Source organism: Rattus norvegicus, chromosome 2, assembly GCF_036323735.1.
Source record: "Rattus norvegicus strain BN/NHsdMcwi chromosome 2, GRCr8, whole genome shotgun sequence".
In the NCBI taxonomy this organism is placed as follows: domain Eukaryota; kingdom Metazoa; phylum Chordata; class Mammalia; order Rodentia; family Muridae; genus Rattus; species Rattus norvegicus.
In genome coordinates, this window is record NC_086020.1 from 3,899,334 (window position 1) to 3,922,788 (window position 23,455).

Genomic DNA, 23,455 nt, shown 5'->3' on the forward strand with positions numbered 1-23,455 from the left:
TTTCATGGTGAACTCTGTACAAGAGGCAGGGGCAGAGTGCCCCAAGACTGTCCGCCTATTGCATGGATTGATTAATATCCTGCACTTATCCTCTCCCTTCAAATTGTCTCTTTTGTCTTTCCAATGCATACAATGTTAGCATCAAACCTGCAGTATTGTCAAGTATCCAAGTGAACAAGCTGTTCATTTTATTGCTGTGAACAAATACTTAAAATAGACAATTTAGAGGAAGAAGTGCTTATCCTTCCTAGAAATCCAAGGGGATCATCCCATCACAGAAGCTGGAAAGAGATCAACTTGTCATATTGCATCAATAGTCAAGAAACTAAGTCAGAACACAGTGTGCATCAGCTCTTTGATGGCTATTCATGATTGTCAGCTTGACTATGTATGAACTAAACTATAATCTTGTAATGGAAGGTACATCTGTGAGAAATTTCCTGCTTGGTTTGAAGTGGTTGAATCTGCTTCTAGTCTAGACATTTGAGGTGGAAAGACTACAGGATTTTGATTCAAATCTTGAAGTAGAAAGATTATCATTCAGTCTAGGACATAACTTCTGATGGAAGGCTATATAAGGAGATCGAAGAATGAAGGTTTTGTTATTTGCCTGTTTCCTCCACCTTGTAAGTTCATTGATTTCTTCACTGACACTGGCTCCCAGTTTTTCTGGATTCCATCATATACTGAAGTGGTGGACCCTCTTGGAGACCCTCAGTGTTTACCCACTGCTGAGCCTTTCTGATGCATTTGAAAGCCCTTTCTCTTTAGAAAGGAACATCCTGACCTTTCTGTTTGGGCCTGGGCTGTAACACCTGGGCTGTAACATCTTTGATGTCAGTTCTTGGTTTCAGTTTCTGTTTTCCTGCTGAAAATGTAAACTCATTTTTCCATTGTGCTTCCTGTGATTTTCCACCCAGTGAATTTGGGGTATATGTACTGTGAACCTCAGTAAAGCATTGGCATTCTCTTCGCACAAATGATCAGAGTCTCGGCCTTTTCTTAAAATTAACCAGGCTTACTCCTGGTTCTCGGTACTGTGGCCACTTTGGTGCCATTACTTAAGACCACATGGAGAGAAAGGTTCATTCCTCTGCAAGTTCTGTGACTCTAAAGTACCATAGTTAATATAAGTTATAACCCCTCTCTCAATACAAGATCTACTACAGATTTCACAACCTTCCAGAATAGGTCAACCAACTCAGAAACAAGTATTCAAGCCTGAGGGCTGTCTTAGGATTTTACTTCTGAGAGCAAACAACATGACTAAGGTAACTTTTTTTGGGACATCTTTTAATGGTGCCAGCTTACAGATTCAGAAGATCAGTCCATTATCATTAAGACAGGAGAATAGGAATGCCCAGGTATGCATGGCACAAGAGAAGAAAAAAGTGCAACATCTTGTTCTATAGCCAAAAAGAATAAGATTGGCATCCTCAGGCAGCTAAGATGAAGCTCTCAAACCCAAGCCAACAATGACACACTTTCTCCAACAGGGTCACAACTCCAAAGACTGCCACTTTCTGGGCCAAACAAACACATTTTTTGCCCTAGTCCACATAGGCTTCTTTAAATATATGAGTATATGGAGATCATACCTAAACATAGCATAATGTAGATTATATTTAGACTAACTACAAGAGTCTTCAGAGTATTTATCAGTCTCACCAATAATAAAAGTCAAAAGATCAAAGTCTTTTCTGAGATTCATTCAATTACATAAGTTTAATTGCCTTTAAAGTAAAAATCAAAAATTAGATGACGTATGCTATGTATATCAAATAATCTCATAGTGAATAAATACTGGGAAAAAGCCTCTCTGGATAAACTCTAAACTCTGCATCCCCATGCCTGATGTCAAAACACTGTTCAAAATTAGAACTTTTGACATTTTTTTGACTGCACAACAATTCTTTTTGTGAGCTTCCATTCCTGGTTAGCAGCTTTCCTCAGCAGATACACAATTGCTTCCCTTCTCAAATATTATGTGGTCTCCAAGGCACATTAAATGTTACAGCTTCAAGTTGTAAAGTCTCCAATGCACATATCTATGCTCTGATTGACTTCACCATGCTGCTGTTTTTCCTGTTGATCATCTCATGGTACTGGCATCTCCAATCCACTGTAGTTTTCCACAGCAACTATAATTTATCAATAACCTCTCACAGGCTTTCTTCATGGAAACCTTCTTTAACTCATTTGCATGTCCCCTTCAGTTTTTGGCCATCAACTGAAACTGAGACTGCATCTTTACCAATGATACTCCCTGGAATCTCACAGTGCCAAGTCTCAGCTACTCTCCATTTTCTCTTTATACCTTCAAAACCACCACCACCAGGATGAATCTTATAAATTACCAACTCCACTGTCATCATGAGGTAAAAGCTTGGCTATCTCTGGAGCACAGCTTCATTGTGATCTCAGAAAATACTTTCCAGATTTTCCCACAGGGATGATGATCTCTTCCTAATCACAGTTAATTTCTTAGTTCAAGCTGACATCAATTGTCACAGGAATCCCTTACATTGTTGACTCTAAATCCAAATCCACATGGCTGAATCTATAGAATTATGATGCGTTCTGCAACTAGAACATGACCCTCTTTTCTTACTGCATTATTAGCAGGTTTGTGATTTTCATTTACTTCACTTCCTAAAATTTGCTATCCTCGAACTTGCTCTATAATTAACCTTGATCGCAGAGATCTGCATGTCTCTCTCTCTCCTGAATGCTGCGGTGAAAACATGTACCACAGGCCAGAATTTCAGTGTTTCTCTACTTGGAACATGGTGTAAAGAAGGCAGGCCTAGGAATCAAGAGATCAGCTTTGCCTCAGTCTCCTGGTAATAAAGGTGTGTGCCATCATGCTTGGAATTAAGTTTAGCTGGGTGAGGTCTGGCCCGAAAATTATCACTCTCTTAATACATTTATCTCATTGAATATAGGAGTCAAGTCAATTTCACTTGAACCAAACATATTATATGTTTTTTTTTTCCTTTTTCAAATTGCTATTTTTCACTAAAATGCTCTTCATAGGACGAAACCAGAGGCTGATACACCTGACAGCAGAGGTAAGACAAACTCTTCTTCTCTGAGTGACTTCCCTACAGTCCTCAGGACACGCAAATAAAGGAGAAGTCTGGAACAAGACTCTTATAGTTTTTGCCTGCATCCAGAACTGAGCGGTCACACAACTCTCTGAACACAGATCTGGCTATAAATAAACAGGTCTACAAGAGTGCTGACACGCAGGCTTACAAGAAGATCAAGACACTAACAGAGAGAACAACACAAGCTACCACCAGAGACAACCTGGTGGTGAGAGGCAAGTGTAGGAAGCTAAGTAAAGAAACCAAGACTATTTCATAGCACTAGAGCTCAGTTCTCCCACCAAAGCAAATACTGAATATCCAAAAACACTGGAAAAACAAGGTTAAGATTTAACATCACACCTCATAATGATGATAGAGGACTTTAAGAAGGACATAAAAAACTCCCTTAAAGAAATAAAGGAAAACAGAGGTAAACAAGTAGATGCCCTTAAAGAGGAAACACAAACATCCCTTAAAGAATTACAGGAAAACATCCAAACAGATAAAGGAATTTAACAAAACAACCCAAGATTTAAAAACAGATATATAAACAATAAACAAATACAAAGGAAGAGAACCCTGGAGATAGAAATCCTAAGAAAGAGATAAGGAGTCATAGATGCAAGAATCACACATAATATAAGAGATAGAAGAGAGATTCTGAGGGCAGAAGATACCATAGAAAACATGGACACAACTGCCAAAGAAACAGTGAAATGCAAAAAGCCCCTAACTAAAATCATCCAGAAAATCAAGGACACAATGAGAAGATCAAACCTAAGAATAAGAAGGATAAAAGAGAGTGAAAACTACCAAATTAAAAGGCTGCTAAATATCTTCAACAAAATTATAGATGGAAACTTCCCTAACATAAAGAAAGAGATAGCCCACAAACGTAAAAGAAGCCTACAGAACTCCAAATAGATTGGACCATAAAAGAAATTCCTCCTGTCACATAATAGTCAAAACACCAAATGCACAATACAAAGAATATTAAAAGCAGTAAAGGAAAAAGGTTAAGTAACATATATAGGCAGACTTATCATAATTAACCAGACTTCTCACCAGAGACTGATCCTGGGCAGAATTCATACAGACTCTAAGAGAACTCAAATGCAAGCCCAGGCTACAGTATCCAGCAAACCTCTCAATTAACATTCATGGAGAAACCAAGATATTCCATAAAAAAACAGGTTTACACAATAACTTTCCAGAAATTCAGCCCTACAAAAAATAATAGAGAGAAAGCTCTAACAGAAGGAGAGAAATTTCAACCGGGGAAAAGAAAGAAATTTACTTTCTTGCATCAAGCCCAAAGGAAGTGAGACACAAACATAGTTACACCTCAAACAACAAAAATAACAGGAAACAACAATCACTTTTCCTTACTATCTCTTAACATCAATGAACTCAATTTCCCAATAGAGAGAAATAGACTAACAGACTGGATACTTAAAGAGGACCCAGCCTTTTGCTGCATAAGGAAAACACACCTCAGTGACAAAGACAGCCAGTACCCCAGAATAAAAGACTAGAAAACAATTTTCTCAGCAAATGGTCCTAAGAAACAAGTTGGGGTAGCCATTCTAATATCAAACAAAATTGACTTTCCATTAAAAGTTTTCAAAAAGAAGGGGAAGAATTTCATATTCATCAGAGGAAAAAACTACTGAGAAGTACTCTCAAATCTGAATCCCTCTGTTCCAAATGCAAGGACACCTACATTTATAAAATGAACATTATTAAAGCACCAAGCACACATTTCACACCACACAATAATAGTAGGAGATTTCAACACCCCTTCTCTCATCAATGGACAGATCATGGAAGCAGAAAGTAAAGAGAGACATAGAGAAACTAACAAATTTTCCACCAAATGGATTTAACATATATTTTTAGCACACTTCGTCCTAAAACAAAAGAATATAGTTTCTTCTCAGCACCTCATGATACCTTCTCCATAATTGACCATAAAATCAGTCACAAAACAGGCAAAACAAACACAAGAAGACGGAAATGATCCCATGTATCATATCATCTAACTACAGACAAAGGCTGTCTCTTCAATAACAACAAAAACCACAGAAAGCCCACATACACATGGTAGTTATACAATGTTCTACTCAGTGATAACTTTGTAAAGGAAGAAATAAAAAAAGAGAAAGGAAATTAAGAACTTTTCAGAATATAATGAAAATGTAGGTACAAGATTCCCAAACTTATGGGATACAGTGAAAGTAATGCTAAGAGGAAAACTAATAACTCTGAGTGCTTCCAAAAAGAAACTAGAGAGAGCATACATTAACAACTTGACAGCACCCATAAAAGCTCTAGAAAAAAAAAGAATCAAATACACTGATTTAGGAAATATTTAAACTCAGGGCCGAAATCAACCAAGTAAAACAAAAAAGAACTCAAAAATTAACAACAAAACTAGGAGCCGGTTGTTTGACAAAATCAACATGACAGATTAACCCTTAACCAGAGTAACCAGAGGGCACAGAGAATGTATTCAAATTAACAAAATGAAAGGGAGGAGTTGAACAGTAGTGGCGGTGGTGACTCTGACAACTTGGGACTCAGTGCAAGTACCACAGACTAAACCATGATCATTTCAAGGATCTTCAGGCTCTCCTCTGTCCTTTGGTCAGCAGTCTCTTTGCAATTGAGGAGGAACATTGGTGTTACAGCTGTGGTGTTTAATAAGGAACTTGATCCTGCACAGAAACTTCGTGGACAAGATTAAAGTGGTCAAAACAAAGCAACAGACATCTGGAGGACCTATTGATACTGGCCCAGAGTATCACCAATATCTGGACAGAGAGCTTTTTAACCTTAAACAAATGTTGGTAAAGGAGAGATGGATAAGTTTCCTACCTTCAACTTTGAGGATCCCAAATTTGAAGTCATTGACAAAACCCAGTCTTGAGGAACATATACCATGTGGCAATTTCTAATAAATTAGTAGTAAAGCTAACCTAAAATATTCAAATAAACATTCACTTTACAGTTAAAAAATGAAAAGGGAGACATAACAGCAGAATTTGAGAAAATTTACACAATCATCAGATCCCACTACAAAAGCCAATAATCAACAAAAGTGGAAAATCTGGATCAAGTGGAAAATATTCTAGACAGATACCTGATATCAAATTAAATCAGGATCAAATAAACCATCTAAACATTCCCATAACTTCTAAAGAAATTAAAGAAGTTACTAAAAGTCTCTCAACTGAAAAATACCCAGGATAAAATGGGTTCAGTGCAGCATTCTATCATAACTCCATAGAAGACCTTATACCAATACCATCCAAACTATACCACAGAATAGAAGAAACACTACACAATTTATTTTCTGAAGCCACAGTTATGCTTATAACTAAAACACCTAAAGACCCAACAAAGAGCAAGAATTGCAAACCAATTTCGGTTATGAATATCGATGCAAAAACACTCAATAAAATTCTTGCAAACCAAACCCAAAAAGAATTCAAAACAATCATCCATCATGATCAAGCTGGCTTCATCCCAGGGATGCAGGGATGGTTTAATATACAGAAATCCATAAACATAATTCACTATGTAAATGAAATCAAAGGAAAAAAGAAAGATAATTATTTCATGAGATTCTGAGAAAGCATTTGACAAAATTCAACACCACTTTATGATAAAAGTCCTGGAAAGATTAAGAATTCAACATCCAAATCAAAACATAGTAAAAGCAATATACAGCAAACCTGTAGCTAATATCAAGGTAAATGGAGAGAAACTTGAAGCAATCCCACTACCATCAGGGAATAGACAAGACTGCACACTCTCTCCCTACTTATTCAATATAGTACTCAAAGTCCTAGTCAGAGCAATCAGACAGCAAATTGAGGTCAAACTGACACAAATTGGAAAGGAGGAAGTCAATATATAACCATTAGGAGATGATATGATAGTATATTTAATTGACCCAATGATTCCACCAGAGAAATAGTAAGCCTGATAAAAAACTTCAGCAAAGTGGCTGTGTAGAAAATTAAGAAAAACAAATCAGTAGCCTTCTCAAAGTATAAACAGTCAGTGAAAGAAATTAGGGAAATGACACCATTCATAATAGTCATAAATAATACAAAATACCTTGGTGTAACTCTAACCAATCAAGGGAAAGATCTGTGTGACAAGAACTTCAAGTCTCTGAAGAAAGAAATTAAAGAAGATCTCAGAAGATGGAAGGATCTACCATGCTTATGGATTGGCAGGATAAATATAATAAAAAATGGCCATCATGCCAAAAGCCATCTAGAGATTCCATGCAATCCCCATCATAATTCCAACTCTAATATTCATAGAGTTAGAAAGAGAAATTTGCAAATTCATCTGGACATCGAAAACTATCCTCAACAATAAAAGAACTTGTGGAGGAATCATCATCTTAGACCTCAAGCTGTATTACAGAACAAAAGTGATAAAAACCGTATGGTCCTGGTAAACAGAAAAGGAGATAGATCAATAGAATAGAATTAAAGACCCAGGAATGAACCCACCCCTATGGTCACTCAATATTTGACAGTGAATTAAAACCATCCAGGGGGGAAAAAAAGGTAGCATTTTTAATAATTTTTGCTGGTTTAATTGGAGATCAGCATGTAGAAAAATGTAAATCATTCTATTCTGATGGCTATGTAAAAGGCTTAAATCAAAGGGGATCTAGGACCTGCATATAAAACCAGATACACTCAAACTAATAGAAGAAAATGTGGGGAAGAGCCTCGAATACGTGGGCACTCTGAAAAATTTCCTGAACAAAACACCAAAGGTTTATGCTCTTCAAGAATGAACAATTGGGACTTTATAAAATTGCAAAGCTTCTGTAATGCAAAGGACACTGTCAATAGGACAAAATTACACCCAATTGATGGGAAAAGATCTTTACCTATCCTACATCTGATAGAGGTCTAATATCCAAAATACACAAAGAATTCAAGGAGTTAGATTCCAGAGGTCAAATAACCCTATATAAAAAATGTGGTACAGAGCTAAAGAAGGAATACTCATCTGAAGAACATTGAATGGCTAAACAACTATTCAACATTCTTAGTCATCAGGAAAATGCAAATGAAAACAAGCAGTAGATTTGACCTTACACCAGTCGGAATGGCTAAGATCAAAACTCATATATAAACAGGTGCTGGTGAGGATGTGGAGAAAGAAGAACACTCCTTAATTGTTGGTGGGATTTCAAGCTAGTAAAACCACTCTGGAAATCGCTCTGGAGATTCCTCAAAAAATTGGATATAGTACTGCCAAATGACCCACCTATACCACTTTTGTGCATATACCCAAATGATGCTTCAACTATAACAAGGACACATGCTCAAATATGTTCATAGCAGATATATTTATAATAGTCAGAAGCTGGAAAATACCCAGATGCCTTTCAACAGAGGAATGGATACAGAAAATGTGATACTTCTACACAATGGTGTACTATACAGGTATCAAAAACAATGACTTCATGAAACTTACAAGCAAATGGGTGGAACTAGAAATATCATCTGGAATACGTAACTGAATCACAGAAAGACACAAATGGTATGCATTCACTGATAAGTGGGTATTAGCCCAAATGCTCTAATTACCCAAGATACAATCCATAGACTACATGAAGGTCAAGAAGAAGGATAATCAAAGTGCAGATGCTTCAGTCCTTAAATAAATGAATAAAATTAATCATAAGAGAAGATATGGAAACAATATTTAGAGCAGAGACTGAAGGAATGACCATTTAGAGCCTCTTCCACCTGGGCATCCAGCATATATATATATATATATATATATATATATATATATATATACCAAACATAGACAATATTGATGAAGCCAAGAAGTGCATGCTGAAAGCAGCCTGATACAGCTGTTTCTGGAGAGGCTCAGACAGAGCAGGACAAATACAGAGGCAATTCTAGCAACAAACCTTTGAACTGAGAATAGTGTTCCCAATGCATAAGTTAGAGAAAGGTTTGAAGGAGCTAAAGGGGCTTGCAATCCCATAAGAACAATAGCAAGCAACGGGAGCTACCAGGGACTAAACCACTACCCAAAGAATACACATGGACAGACCCACAGCTCCAGCTGCTTATGCAGCAGAGGATGACTTTATTGGGCACGAACGGGATAATTCTTTTGTCCTTTAAAGGCTGGACCTTATTGTAGAGGAATGTCAGGGAGGTATGGCTGGGTTAGGGATGGGGAACACCCTCATAGAAGTGGAAGATCAGATGGGATGGGGTGTTATGTATGGGAAACAAGGAAAGGAAATAACTTTTGAAATGTAAATTTTAAAAATCCAAAAATTTAAATATATAAATCAATAAATCAACAAGTAAGTTAGTTAATTAATTAATTAATTAATTAATTAATTAATTAATACTAAAGCAGAGAGCAAATTCTTTGCTTTCTGGGGCTCTTTCAAAACTTTGTTTTGCAATGCAATCAGTAAAATTTCTTACGCCTCAGGTATATTCCTCAGACAAGGACAAAAATATAGTCACATTCCTGACCAAAATACCACTAAAACATTCTCTCAGCCACATATTAACATTCTTTTCCAGTGAGAACTCCTAGGCATGATCTGCACAAGCCAAAGCAATCTCAGTAACAAAGTCTTCCATATTTCTACTAGAATGACCCATTAAGCTTAACTTCACTTATTCCACAACTTTACAAATCCAATGTCCCAAAATCATAATTTCTCCAAATGAAAACAAGGTCCAGCCTATCATAGCAATAACTCAGTCCTTGTCATCAACTTCTATGTTAGGGTTTGACTGCTGTGAACAGACACCGTTACCAAGTCAACGCTCATTAAAAAAAATTAATTGGGGCTGTCTTATATGTTGAGAAGGTCAATCCATCATTTTTGTTGTAAAAATATAAAAAATAAAAAGGTATTGGTGTCTTTTACCCTGCTAGGTCTAGCACCTCAGTGCCCCAAGATATCTGCTACACATCTTTTTTGTTTCATCTTCATTAACTTGGGTATTTCTTATTTACATTTCAATTGTTATTCCATTTCCCAGTTTCTGGGCCAACATCCCCCTAACCGCTCCCCCTCCCCTTCTCTATGGGTGTTCCTCTCTTCATCCTCCCCTCATTACCACCCTCCCAACAATCACTTACACTGGGGGTTCAGTCTTGACAGGACCAAGGGCTTCCCCTTCCACTGGTGCTCTTACTAAGCTATTCATTGCTACTTATGAGGTTGGAGCCCAGGGTCAGTCCATGTATAGTCTTTGGGTAGTGGCTTAGTCCCTGGAAGCTCTGGCTGTTTGGCATTGTTGTTAATATGGGATCTCAAGCCCCTTCAAGCTCTTTTCTAAGATTCCTTCAGCAGGGGTCCTGTTCTCAATTCAGTGGTTTAATGATGGCATTTGCCTATGTATTTGCTGTATTCTGAATGTGTTCTCAGGAGAGATCTACATCTGGTTCCTGTCAGCCTGCAATTCTTTGCTTTATCCATTTTATCTAGTTTGGTGGTGTATGATTATGGGCCACATGTGGGCAGGATCTGAATGGGTGTTCCTTCTGCCTCTGTTCTAAACTTTGCCTCCCTATTCCCTCACAAGGGTATTCTTGTTCCCCTTTAAAAGAAGGAGTGAAGCATTCACATTTTGGTCAACCTTCTTGAGTTTCATGTGTTCTGTGCATCTAGGGTAATTCGAGCATTTGATCTAATATCCCCTTATCAATGAGTGCATACCATGTGTGTTTTTCTGTGATTGGATTAGCTCACTCAGGATGATATTTTCCAGTTCATTGCATTTGCCTATTAATTTCATAAAGGCATTGATTTGATAGCTGAGTAATATTCCATTGTGTAAATGTACCATATTTTCTGTATCCATTCGTCTGTTGAAGGGCATCTGGGTTCTTTCCAGCTTTTGGTTATTGCAATCAACATAGTGGAACATGAACATCTGTTATATGTTGGAGCATCTTTTGGATATATGCCAAGAGATGTATAGCTGTGTCCTCAGGTATCTCAATGTCCAATTTTCTGAGGAATCTCCAGTCTGATTTCCATAATGGTTTTACCAGTCTGCAATCCCACCAAAAATAGAGGAGTGCTCCTCTTTCTCCACATCACATGCCAGCATGTGCTGTCACCTGGTGTGAGTTGGAATCTCAGGGTTGTTTTGATTTGCATTTCCCTTATGACTAAAGATGTTGAACATTTCTTTATTTGTTTCTCAGCCATTCAACATTACTCAGCTGTGAATTCTTTGTTTAACTCTAAACGCCATTTTTTGGTTATTTGTCTCCATGCAGTCTAACTTCTTGGGTTCTTTGCATATTTTCAATATAAGCCCTCTATCAGTTGTAGGATTGGTAAAGATCTTTTCCCAGTCTGTTTTATGCCGTTTTGTCTTGACAAAAGTGTCCTTTGCCTTACAGAAACTTTGCATATTTTTGAGATCCCATTTGTCGATTCTTGATCTTAGAGCATAAGCCATTTTTTTTTCACGAAATTTTCTCCAATGCCCATGTGTTCAAGATTCTTCCCCACTTTTTCTTCTATTAGTTTCAGTCTATCTGGTTTGATTTGGAGGTCCTTTGACCACTTGGCCTTAAGCTTTGTACAGGGTCATAAGCATGGATAGATCTGCATTCTTCTACATGCTGACCTCCAGTCTTGGCAGAAACACATTCCAACTCCTCGGCAACCCAGTGTCTCCTGCTGCCGCACACTTTTCTACACTGAAACCGTCACATAAAAGAACACACAACACAATATTCTTAGACCCAATAGATAAGATATAATTGCCCACTTAAACATACAAAGTTCGGTACCATCCATCCTTTAGGAACATTGATAACAACCTGTAAATACACTGAGCAAGATCTTTTCATCAGCCTCCATTGCCCTTCCACAGCTTCTCCCTACCTCTCCTCTCCTCTTGTCTCTTCCTTTCTGTTCTAGTCTCCTCTTCTTCCTTCAAACTTCTCTCCAGTCCATCCTTCCTTCTCCTCCAATGACAGGCCTCCTCCTATTCTGTACCTGCCTCTCACCTGTAATTTACAAATTCAATGGGGAGAAGGTTCTGGTGAAGTCAACTGTTCCTGAGTATATGAGGAGGTACCTGTCCTTGGGGCAGTAGGATTAGCATCAAAATGCAGATAACTTCAGGGCTAATCACAACATATCATCATCAAGGCAAAAACATGGCAGCATCCAGGCACACGTTGTGAATGCAGAGCTGAGAGTTCTACATCTTCATCTGAAGTCTTCTAGTAATAAACTAACTTCTGTGCAGCCCAAATGAGGGTCTTATGGACCATTCCCACAGTGACAAACTTCCTCCATCAAGGACACTCTTATTCCAAAAATGCCACACCATCAAATAGTGGCCAAGAATATTAAAACTACTACAGGCCTGTTAACAAATGATAGCCAGTTAATAATCTAAGGTAAACTCACTCTTATTCAGTACACCTGGGAGAATCACAAGAATGATTTTGTGTTTTGAAGAAACTGTAGTCACAAGACTCATGTCTTTTTTTTTCCCTCAGAGTTTCCTACAAACATTCAGAAATCCCCCTTACATGTCTTGATTCCTGGACTGTGTTCCCACAAGAGGCTATGTATCTGGGATATCTAAGAGTGAGAAAGTTTGGTGAATTAAAGCAAAGATATCTGGTCATATTTTCATATACAGAAGGCAAAAAGAGGCAGGAAGTCATGATGTGATATAAACCTTCAAAGTCTATCCCCAGTGAAGTACTTTTGCTGTCAAGGCTCTAGCACATACATGTTCCACAACCTTACCAAACAGCAAGCACATTGAAGTTGGGACTGAGTATATAAACACAGGACCTTAAGAGAGTCTTCACTTATGCAAACTACCACAATCTCATACTAACAATCCACTAATAATAAGGAAATTACAAAAAAGCAAAAACTCTACATTATTTTCTATGGGAATATTTGTGGTCCCTTGATAAGAGGACCTTAAAATATATTATAATTTTTAAAGTGCATGAGAGAGTATTTGATACTATACAGTCAAACACCCCTCTGATTTAAAATGATTTTTAGATGACAAAAAGAAATGTGGGGCACAATTCTGGGACAGTAGTTTTGATGTTATATGATGGTGCTCTGGAGAATCATGTAGTCATCGTGTAGCAGAAATAATCACTATAGCAATTGTGAATCCATATAGAACCTTCAGTTACCACAAACTTTGACATACCACTTCTTTGTCCTACCCAGTCAGATAATGTATCTCCTGGAGACAAAAGCACCCCTAAATTAGCATACTTACTGGTCTACTTAACAGTGATTCCTAGAACACATTATAAGACATTTCAATTATTGATCATCTGCAGCTAATCCCTGCTAGCACTAATCTAAATAAATATACTCATTTAGACCACCAGATTTGCACATATTTCCAAGCCCCTATAACAATTCACTCACTACTAAGTATTTAGAACCATTCATTTTTCAGGTTTGTAACCTCACTCAGGAAAAAAAATGGCTAATTGTTTCCATGATAGATGACGCAAGACTTTGAGATGAAAATGGGTTGAAAATTCCAAAATTGTAAACAGAGAAAGAATGTGTTGAATTCATGTAGAACAGTGGTTTCCATTCTTCAGAATGTGACACCTTTGGGGCCCAAATGACCTTTACACAGGTTCTTGAAGACCATTGGAGAAAATTACATTATGATTCATAATAGTAACAAAACAACAGTTATGAAATAGTAACAAAATTAGTTTTATGATTTGGAGTTACCATATCTTGTGTAACAGTTTTTTTTTTTTTTTTTTCACACGGGACACGGGACGCCACGAACCCGGCACCCGGCGGCGGCCCGCCAACGGGCGGGACAAGCCAGGAGCTCCGGCCGGGAAACCCCCCAACCCCCCCCCCACACCCCCACACCCCCCCCCCCCCCCGAACCGCCGCCTCGGGAAGCGCCGGCGGCCGGAGGGGGGCCCCCCGCTGAGTCTGAGGGAGCGCTGGACATGGGGAGGGACCGGGGAGCCCTCCCGCGGGCCCCACCGCCCCCCCACACCCCGGGGACGGTAGGGCGACCCCCCCCCGGGGGTCTTTAAACCTTGTGTAACAGTTTTAAAGGGGCATAGTATTAAGTTTGTGAGTCACTGCTTTAAAATCTCCTTGAGGAACTAAGGGGAAGGACCAGGATCACCTTTTAGTAGTATTTTGCACAGAAAGGAGATCCTGTAGAAAAGGAAGAAAACACCACCTCCAATTCTCCAGGTAACCAATAGAAGAGGATTCATCTAGGAAGTGATGAGGCAGAGAACTTTGTTAAATGTTTCACTCTGCTGAATCTATTAGAGGGACTTTAAAGAAGATACTTCAAATGATTTTGCAAAAACCCTCTTTTCTTCCTGGGACTTGACACACAGCTCATCCTAGCATGCAAGAAGCCCTAAGTTTCATCTCTGACGCTTCATGAAGCATGAGAAAAGTTGTCTGTGTAAACGTGCATCACCACAATCATGAAATAGAGGCAGGATGGCAAGCAGTTGGTAGGTACATAGTGGGTAAGAACAGACCAAGATATCATGATATGTGAGCCTTGTCAAAGAGAGGGAGAGAGAGAGAGAGAGAGAGAGAGAGAGAGAGAGAGAGAGAGAGAATCTCTCTTTTTTGCTTAGGTGTCATCCTGGAGGGAAAGTACATTAAAAAGTGGGAATCCATAATGACTGTTTAGGTTTCTTTCTTTTTTTTTTTTTCTGAAATATGCCAGTACATTATCTATGAGCTCCCTTTATTTACCTAAAGGATCATAGGGTACTGACAACCTAAAACAGTACTTTACCTATGAGCGAACAGGAGATCTTCTACCTGCAGTATATTTTGTCTATTCTAGTTTTCTTCACTTATTGACAATCCACGTAGATAAAATCCATCTTGGGGCAAAACAACATACTCAGATCACCTTAAAGAGTAAATCAAATCACTGGCGCAATACTGACTCACTTTAGAGTATAAAATGATTAAACATCTTAGAAGTAAAATTTGCCTACAAAAAATGTAATTTCATCTAAAGAAGCTGGGTATGATGCGCTGGTCAGTGTTTGATATGTTAATTAAGCCAGTTACCTAAAATGAATTTTTTATTAATGCCAGCTAATATTTACTGATCTTTTATTATGGCTAGCCAATGTGCTAACTGACATTAACTGTAGCCCTGTGAGGGAGGCTCTTATCTACCTTCATAAATAAGGACTAGGACCAGAGAAAACACCACTGTGTTTAATAAGTTTAATTTATAATATTATTTCCTTATACAGAGATCTCTCTGGCAGTCTAGAGAATGAAATCCATATCCTAACACAAGGCATGCGACAGGCTCAGGCAAGGGCTCAGTGGTAAACATTTGCAGGAAAAAGTACGAGGACAACTCACAAAGCACACATCAAAACTTGGAGAATGGCAGCACAACCCTGCAGTGGTAGCACAGGCCTTTGGAGGACAAAACAGTAAAACCCTAATGCTTGCCAGCAAACCATTATAAAATATCAACACACTCTTGGTGAAGAAACAGACCTTATCTTAGAAGTCAAAGTGTAGTTCCCCTGAAAGTGGACAGCTAAAGTTGTCTTCTCGCCAACACATATAGATACCTACATGCCTGCACATACAAAAAACTTTTTTGTATTTTGATGAGCTGGAAGTCACACATGTTATAACAGAGGACCTGTAATAGAATGAAAGAGCGTCTATGGAGGTTATTTGGGGAATAGCATGAACATAGGAACACTTTTTGGATAATAACTGAAAAGGGTATAACAGCACATCTCTCATTGTGGACATGTTTCTATGGTAGAAGAAAGTGGATCCTCAACACCTTTATAGTAACACTGGAGTCTGGTTTTGTCAAAACCCAGTCATAGAGCAGAATTACGGGTTGTATATAATATTTTTTACTTTTGTTGACTACTTTTCATCTTTCTCAATAAAAAAAATCCATCTTCATCAAGTCCAAAGTCTTGACAGACAACTTGCAAGAGCCCTAGACTATTTAATCTCCCTACATGGTGTTGTGTTCAGACCTGGAAGGGACGTTGAATTGTAAAATGACGTAAAATGAGATAATCCTATTTGGGGACACTGAGTACCACTGATTCTGAGTTGTAATTACCTTTGTTAGAATACTACAGGAAAGAAAATTTCAGGGAGAGCAAGCAATACAAATAAACAATAAAATGGAGGCAATATAAATACTTAAGTAAAAGTGTTGCCCTATTGATTGTCATCTCTAAGGTAATGTAACTACTCTAAAAATATATTTGTATCCCTCCCCTTGACTATCAGACTATTTCAAAAACAGTCCCTAAGAAACTAGAATTCCTCCAGAGTTCTCCTGTTTCCAAATGGAAATGTTGAGGGTGGATGCATCCAAATAGAGCTTATTTCCTGGAAAAGAAAGTCCAAGCACTTTGGACAAGTTATCACCCATGTTTATTCTCTGTGTAATATTAACCCAAATGTTATTTCAGGATCCTGACAACACTCTTATTTGGGCCATTGGAACTTTTTGTTTCTGTTCCCAATGTGACCATGCTGAATAAATCTCTTCTCTCTCTCTTTTTTTAAATTTATGTTAATTTCTCTCCTTGCCTTATACAGAATGGATGGCTAGACATAATGTTTCTAGGCTGCCAGAGTCCAGCTCTTACTCCAACAACTGTGTTAAAAATCTTTGCATCAATGTTGGTAAATCCTTCAGGAAGGACCTGACCCCTACTGAACAGTCTGTGCACATCACTGTTTTCCTGTTAAACATAATCATTACTTAAGCAAAAACATTTGCCGGGCCAAATAATCGTCTACACATCAATTACATGGTAGTAATCTGGCAGCATCAATTTCTCCTTGAATTTCAAGTTAAAATACTAAAGCATAAGACAATCCTCTTAAAAGTCTTATGTTGATGGGTGGCAGATCAATTTGCTCAGGTCTGTTCTTGAGAAAAAATGGTAAAAAAAAAAGGATACTGTAACTTAAGGAGAAAGACAAATAAACCCAGTAAAGAAGAGAATAGGACTCCACAAAGATGCTTCTACAACATCCCTCACAGTTCTAGAACACAGCTGACTGACCGGTTTAGCCATCAAGAAATCACACTAACACTGCTGTTGGTTTTGTCACTTTTTGTTCGATGTTGAGGCATTTATTTCAGGAAAGTAACCTTTTAAGTTATGATTTTTTTTCATTCAAGGACTAGAGAGATGTCTCTGTGATTACAAGCATGTATGATATTCCAGAGGACTTGGATTAACACCTCCAACACCCACATGACGTCTCATTGTTACTTAAGTTCAGGTAATTCGATGCTCTTTTCTGATCTCCACAGCACCAAGCAGGAACATGTTGTACATACGTAAGCAATTATAGGCAAAACATTATTAATTTAAATTAAAAATAAATAAATTTCCCTGAGCAGATATTGGGAACTGGCTATGTGCATATTTCCACAGCGCCCCGAGAAAGCCCAAAACCCAGATGCCCTAACATATCCAGGATCAAAGACGAGGAGACCATAACTGCCCCAAGACCCAGAGTAACTGGGACCACCAGGATCCAGGGCCTCAGAAACTCCTGGTCAGCCAATGGCATTGTTTTCTTCCAATCGGAAACTGTGCTGTGAGCAGACCAGGAATACTGGCTCTGCGCCCTTTCCCCAAAAAACCCAGAGAAAGCTCAACTCCGAAGTGCTCCCACAAGCCTTGGATCACAGTTTGGATTTGCACTCAGAGCATACCTGAGGTGCTGACTCTGCCTCCACTCTTTCAGAAGCCAGACGGAGTGCGACTCCCAGGTGCTCTGAAAGAAACAGGATCCCAGGATACAGGATCACAGGATCTCGGTATCCCGACATCACAGAGGAAGCCTAACTCCCAGGAGATTGGAACACACAAGAGCACTGGAGCTCTGACACACTCAAGATCACAGCTTAGGCCACTTTATCTTTCTCAAAATCCAGTGTAACTGGGACACACACAAGGACCAGGGGAACACAAACTCCTGTTCAGTCAGAAGCAAGTTCCTTCCAGCTTTCATATGTGCTCAGAGCAAACTGAGGGCTCTGGCTCCCTACCCACTCCTGCAACACAAGGAGAAACCTTGGCTCCCAGGAGCTATAACCCAGCAGGATCTCAGGAACTGGGTCAAACCAGGATTTCAGGATCTGAGAGAAATATTGACACTCAGGAGCTCTGACACAACAGAATCTCAGGATCAAAGAATCCCAGAATCAGAGGATCACAGAGAAAGCTGGACTCTGAGGAGTTCTGAAAAAACCAGAATCACAGGAGGGACAGTTTCCAGTCAGAAACAGCATGGACAGGTAACAATAGAGATAACCAGATGGACAGAGACAAGCACAAGAGAATAAACAATAAAAACCAAGGCTCCTTGGCATCATCACTACTCACTTCTCCCACTACATCAAGTCCTGGGTAACCGATCACAACAGAAAACCAAGACATGGATTTAAAAACCACATCTCATGATGATAATAAAGGACTTTAAAAAGGACATAAATAACTACCTTAAAGAAATACAGGACAACACAGGTAAACAAGTAGAAACATTTAAAGAGGAAACAAAAAATCCCTTAAAGAATTACAGGAAAACACCACCAATCACGTGAAGGAATTGAACAAAACCATCTAGGATCTAAAAGTGGAAATAGAAACAAGGGACAACCCTGGAAATAGAAAATTAAGAAAAGAGATCAGGGGTCATAAAAGTAAGTATCACAAACAAAAAAGATATAGCAGAGTGAATCTCAGGGGCAGAAAATACCATAGAAAACATTGACATAGAAGTCAATGAAAATGCAAAAATGCAAAAAGCTCTTAACCCAAAACATCCAGGAAATCCTGAAAACGATGTGAAGAAAAAGCCTAAGGATCATGGGTATAGAAAAGAGCTAGGATCCTAACACAAAGTGTCAGTGTATCTTAAACAAAATTATAGAGGAAAACTTCCCTAAAAATAGAAAGAGCTGCTAAAGAACATACAAGAAGCTTACAAATGACAAGTGACTGGACCAGAAAAAAAAATCTTTCCATCACATAATAATAAAACACCAAATCCACAAAACAAAAACAAAGAATATTAAAAGTAGTAAGGCAGAAGGGTCAAGTAATATATAAAGGCAGACATATCAGAATTATACCAAATTTCTTAACATAGATTCTAAAAGCCAGAAGATCTTGGTCAGATGTCATACAGACCCTAAGAGCAGACAAATGCCAGCCCAGACTACTATAACCAGAGAAACTCTCAATTACCATAGATGGAGAAAACAAGATATTCCATGACTAAACCAAATTTACAACTAGATCAAGGACCACCTCATAAAACCAGATACACTGAAGCTAATAGAAGAAAAAGTGGGGAAGAGCCTCAAACACATGGGCACTGGGGAAATTTTCCTGAACATAACACCAATAGCTTATGCTGTAAGATGAAAAGTCAAAAATTGGAACCTCATAAAATTGCAAAGCTTCTGTGAGGAAAAAAACACTGTCATTAGGACAAAATGGCAACCAATAGATTAGGAAAAGATCTTTACCAATCCTACATCCCATAGAGGACTAAAATCCTATATATACAAAGAACTCAAGAAGTTAGACTCCAGAGAATCAAATAACCCTATTAAAAACAATGGGGCACAGAGGTTAACAAAGAATTCTCAGATGAGAAACACTGAATACCTGAAAAGTACATAAGAAATGTTGAACATCCTTAGACATCAGGGAAATGCATATCAAATCAAACCTGAGATTCTACCTCAATCCCAGTCAGAATGGCTAAAATCAAAAACTCAGATGTCAACAGATGCTGATGTTGATGAGGAGAAAGAGGAACACTTCTCCATGCTTGGAGGAATTTAAAGCTGGTATACCCACTCTGGAAATCACACTCCAGGTTCCTAAGAAAATTGGATATTGTACTACCTGAGGACACAGATATACTACTCCAGAGTACATACCATATATACTCCAACATATAACAAGGACACATGTTCCACTATGTTCAAGTTCATAGCAGCCTTATTTATAATAGCCAGAAACTGGAAACAACCAGATGACCTTCAAGGGAAAAACGGATACAGATGATGTGGTAATCTACACAATCTACTCAGCTATTAAAAACAATGACTTTCTACAATTCATAGGCAAATGGATGTGACTAGAAAATATCACCCTGAGTGAGGTGACTCAATCACAAAAAACAAACAAACAACAACAACAACACAACAACAACAACAACAACAAAAAGCATGGTATGCATTCACTGATAAGTGAATATTAGCCCAAAAGCTCAGAATATCCAAGATACAATCCATGGACCACATAAAGCTCAAGAAGAATGACTACTGCAGGTGCTTCAGTCCTTCTTCGAAGGGGGAACAAAAATATTCTTGGGATTAAAAATGGAGACAAAATTTGGAACAGAGATTGAAGGAATGGCCATACAGAGCCTGACCCCCTTGGGGATCCCACCCATATACGTACAGTCACCCAACACAGACAAAATTTCTGAGAACAAGAAGTGCATGCTAACAGGAGACTGATATAGGTTTCTCCTGAGAGGCTCTGCCAGAGGATGACAAATACAGAAGCAAATGCTCATAGCCAACCATTAAACTGAAAATGGGCAATACATTGGAAGAATTAGAGAAAAGATAGAAGAAGCTGTAGGGTATTGCAACCCTATAAAAACAACAATAACAATAACCAGAGCTCCCAGGGAATAAATCACCATCCAAAGGGTACACACGGACAGGTCGCTAACTCAAGCTGCATACTTAGCAGAGGATGGCCTTTTTGGGCATCACAGGCCTTTCTCTTTCTAAGATCTGACTCCCCCAGTGTAGAAGAATTTCAATGTAGTGAACAGGGTAGGCATCAGTATTAGGTGAGGTTAAGGCATAGCATTTGAAAGGTAAATTAAAAAATCCAATAAAAATAAAATGATAAAACCGAATTTACACAATATTTTCCCAAAATTACAGCCCTACAAAGTCTAATAGAGAGAAAACTCCAATTCAAGGAGAGAAACTACATTATAGGAAAAACCATGAAAGTAATCTTCTTTCAACAAACCCAATAGAAGTCTACCACACAAACATAATTCCTAATAACAACAAAAAAAAAAAAGAAAAGAAAAGAAAGAAAAATAGAGCTTCCTGGTTGCTGCCTCTGTGGAGAGCTCATAAGCAACACTTCACAAGCAAACTTGAGCCTCGGGACCGCAGGGAAGACCAACTTTTCTGCTGCAAGTGACTTGACTGGTGGCATAGGGACACACAGAGGCAAAATTCCTCTAGGACTGGAAACTTCCGGTTTTTAGCAGGAGTCCCAATCTCACGCTCCCTGCCTCCAGCTCACTGCTCCCAAACCCCGTGGGAAAGAGAGCTCACCACCAAGACAGGTAGGCACTCCTGAGACTGCAGAGCACAAGAGACCACCAACACTGCCTACCCCTGCCCACATCCCTGGCCCAAGAAAAAACTGTATACAGCCTCTGGGTTCCCTTGGATAAGGGCACAGGAGCAGGAAATCCTCTGTGTCTGGACACTGTCGGAACCTGAAGAGACCGACAGGATAAACAGTTCTCTGCACCCAAATCCTGTGGGAGGGAGAGCTAAACCTTCAGAGAGGCAGACACACTTGGGAAACCAGAAGAGTCTACACTCGGCCCACATCTCTGACTCCAGAGGAAAACACCAAATGCCATCTGGAACCCTGGTGCATGGAAGCTCCTGCAAAGGGCGGTGCAGAGCTTCCTGGTTGCTGCCTCTGGGGGGAGCTCATAAGCAACACTCCACGAGCAAACTGGAGCCTCGGAAACGCAGGTAACACCAACGTTTCTGCTACAAGTGACCTGCCTGGTGAACTCAAGGCACAGGCCCACAGGAAGAGCTGAAGACCGGTAGATAGAAAAAACTACACTCCTGAAAGCAAAACACTCTGTCCCCATAATTGGCTGAAAGAAAACAGGAAAACAGGTCTACAGCACTCCTGACACACAGGCTTATAGGACAGTCTAGCCACTGTCAGAAATAGCAGAACAAAGTAACACTAGAGATAATCTGATGGTGAGAGGCAAGCGCTGGAACCCAAGCAACAGAAACCAAGACTACATGGCATCATCGGAGCACAATTCTCCCACCAAACAAAACGCAGAATATCCAAACACACCAAAAAAGCAAGATCTAGTTTCAAAACCATATTTGATCATGATGCTGGAGGACTTCAAGAAAGACATGAAGAACTCCCTTAGAGAAACACAGGAAAACATAAATAAACAAGTAGAAGCCTACAGAGAGGAATCACAAAAATCCCTGAAAGAATTCCAGGAAAACACAAACAATTGAAGGAATTAAAAATGGAAATAGAAGCAATAAAGAAAGAACACATGGAAACTACCCTGGATAGAGAAAACCAAAGGAAGAGACAAGGAGCCGTAGATACAAGCATCACCAACAGAATACAAGAGATAGAAGAGAGAATCTCAGGAGCAGAAGTTTGCAAAAAATCATCGACTCAACAGTCAAAGATAATGTACAGCGGAAAAAGCTACTGGTCCAAAACATACAGGAAATCCAGGACTCAATGAGAAGATCAAACCTAAGGATAATAGGTATAGAAGACAGTGAAGACTCCCAGCTCAAAGGACCAGTAAATATCTTCAACAAAATCATAGAAGAAAACTTCCCTAATCTAAAAAAAGAGATAACTATAGGCATACAAGAAGCCTACAGAACTCCAAATAGATTGGACCAGAAAAGAAACACCTCACGTCACATAATAGTCAAAACACCAAATGCACAAAATAAAGAAAGAATATTAAAAGCAGTAAGGGAAAAAAGTCAAGTAACATATAAAGGCAGACCTATCAGAATCACACCAGATTTTCACCAGAAACTATGAAAGCCAGAAGATCCTGGACAGATGTCATACAGACCCTAAGAGAACACAAATGCCAACCCAGGTTACTGTATCCTGCAAAATTCTCAATTAACATAGATGGAGAAACCAAGATATTCCATGACAAAACCAAATTTACACAAAATCTTTCTACAAATCCAGCCCTACAAAGGATAATAAATGGTAAAGCCCAACATAAGGAGGCAAGCTATACCCTAGAAGAAGCAAGAAACTCATCGTTTTGGCAACAAAACAAAGAGAATGAAAGCACACAAACATAACCTCACATCCAAATATGAATATAACAGGAAGCAATAATCACTATTCCTTAATATCTCTCAACATCAATGGCCTCAACTCCCCAATAAAAAGACATAGATTAA

General features: G+C 38.8%; 1 pseudogene; it reads left to right on the forward strand.

The window, feature by feature from the left end:
- Positions 1 to 5,697: 5,697 nt before the first annotated feature.
- Positions 5,698 to 6,021, forward strand: LOC103691581 (ATP synthase-coupling factor 6, mitochondrial pseudogene; annotated as a pseudogene).
- Positions 6,022 to 23,455: the final 17,434 nt, after the last annotated feature.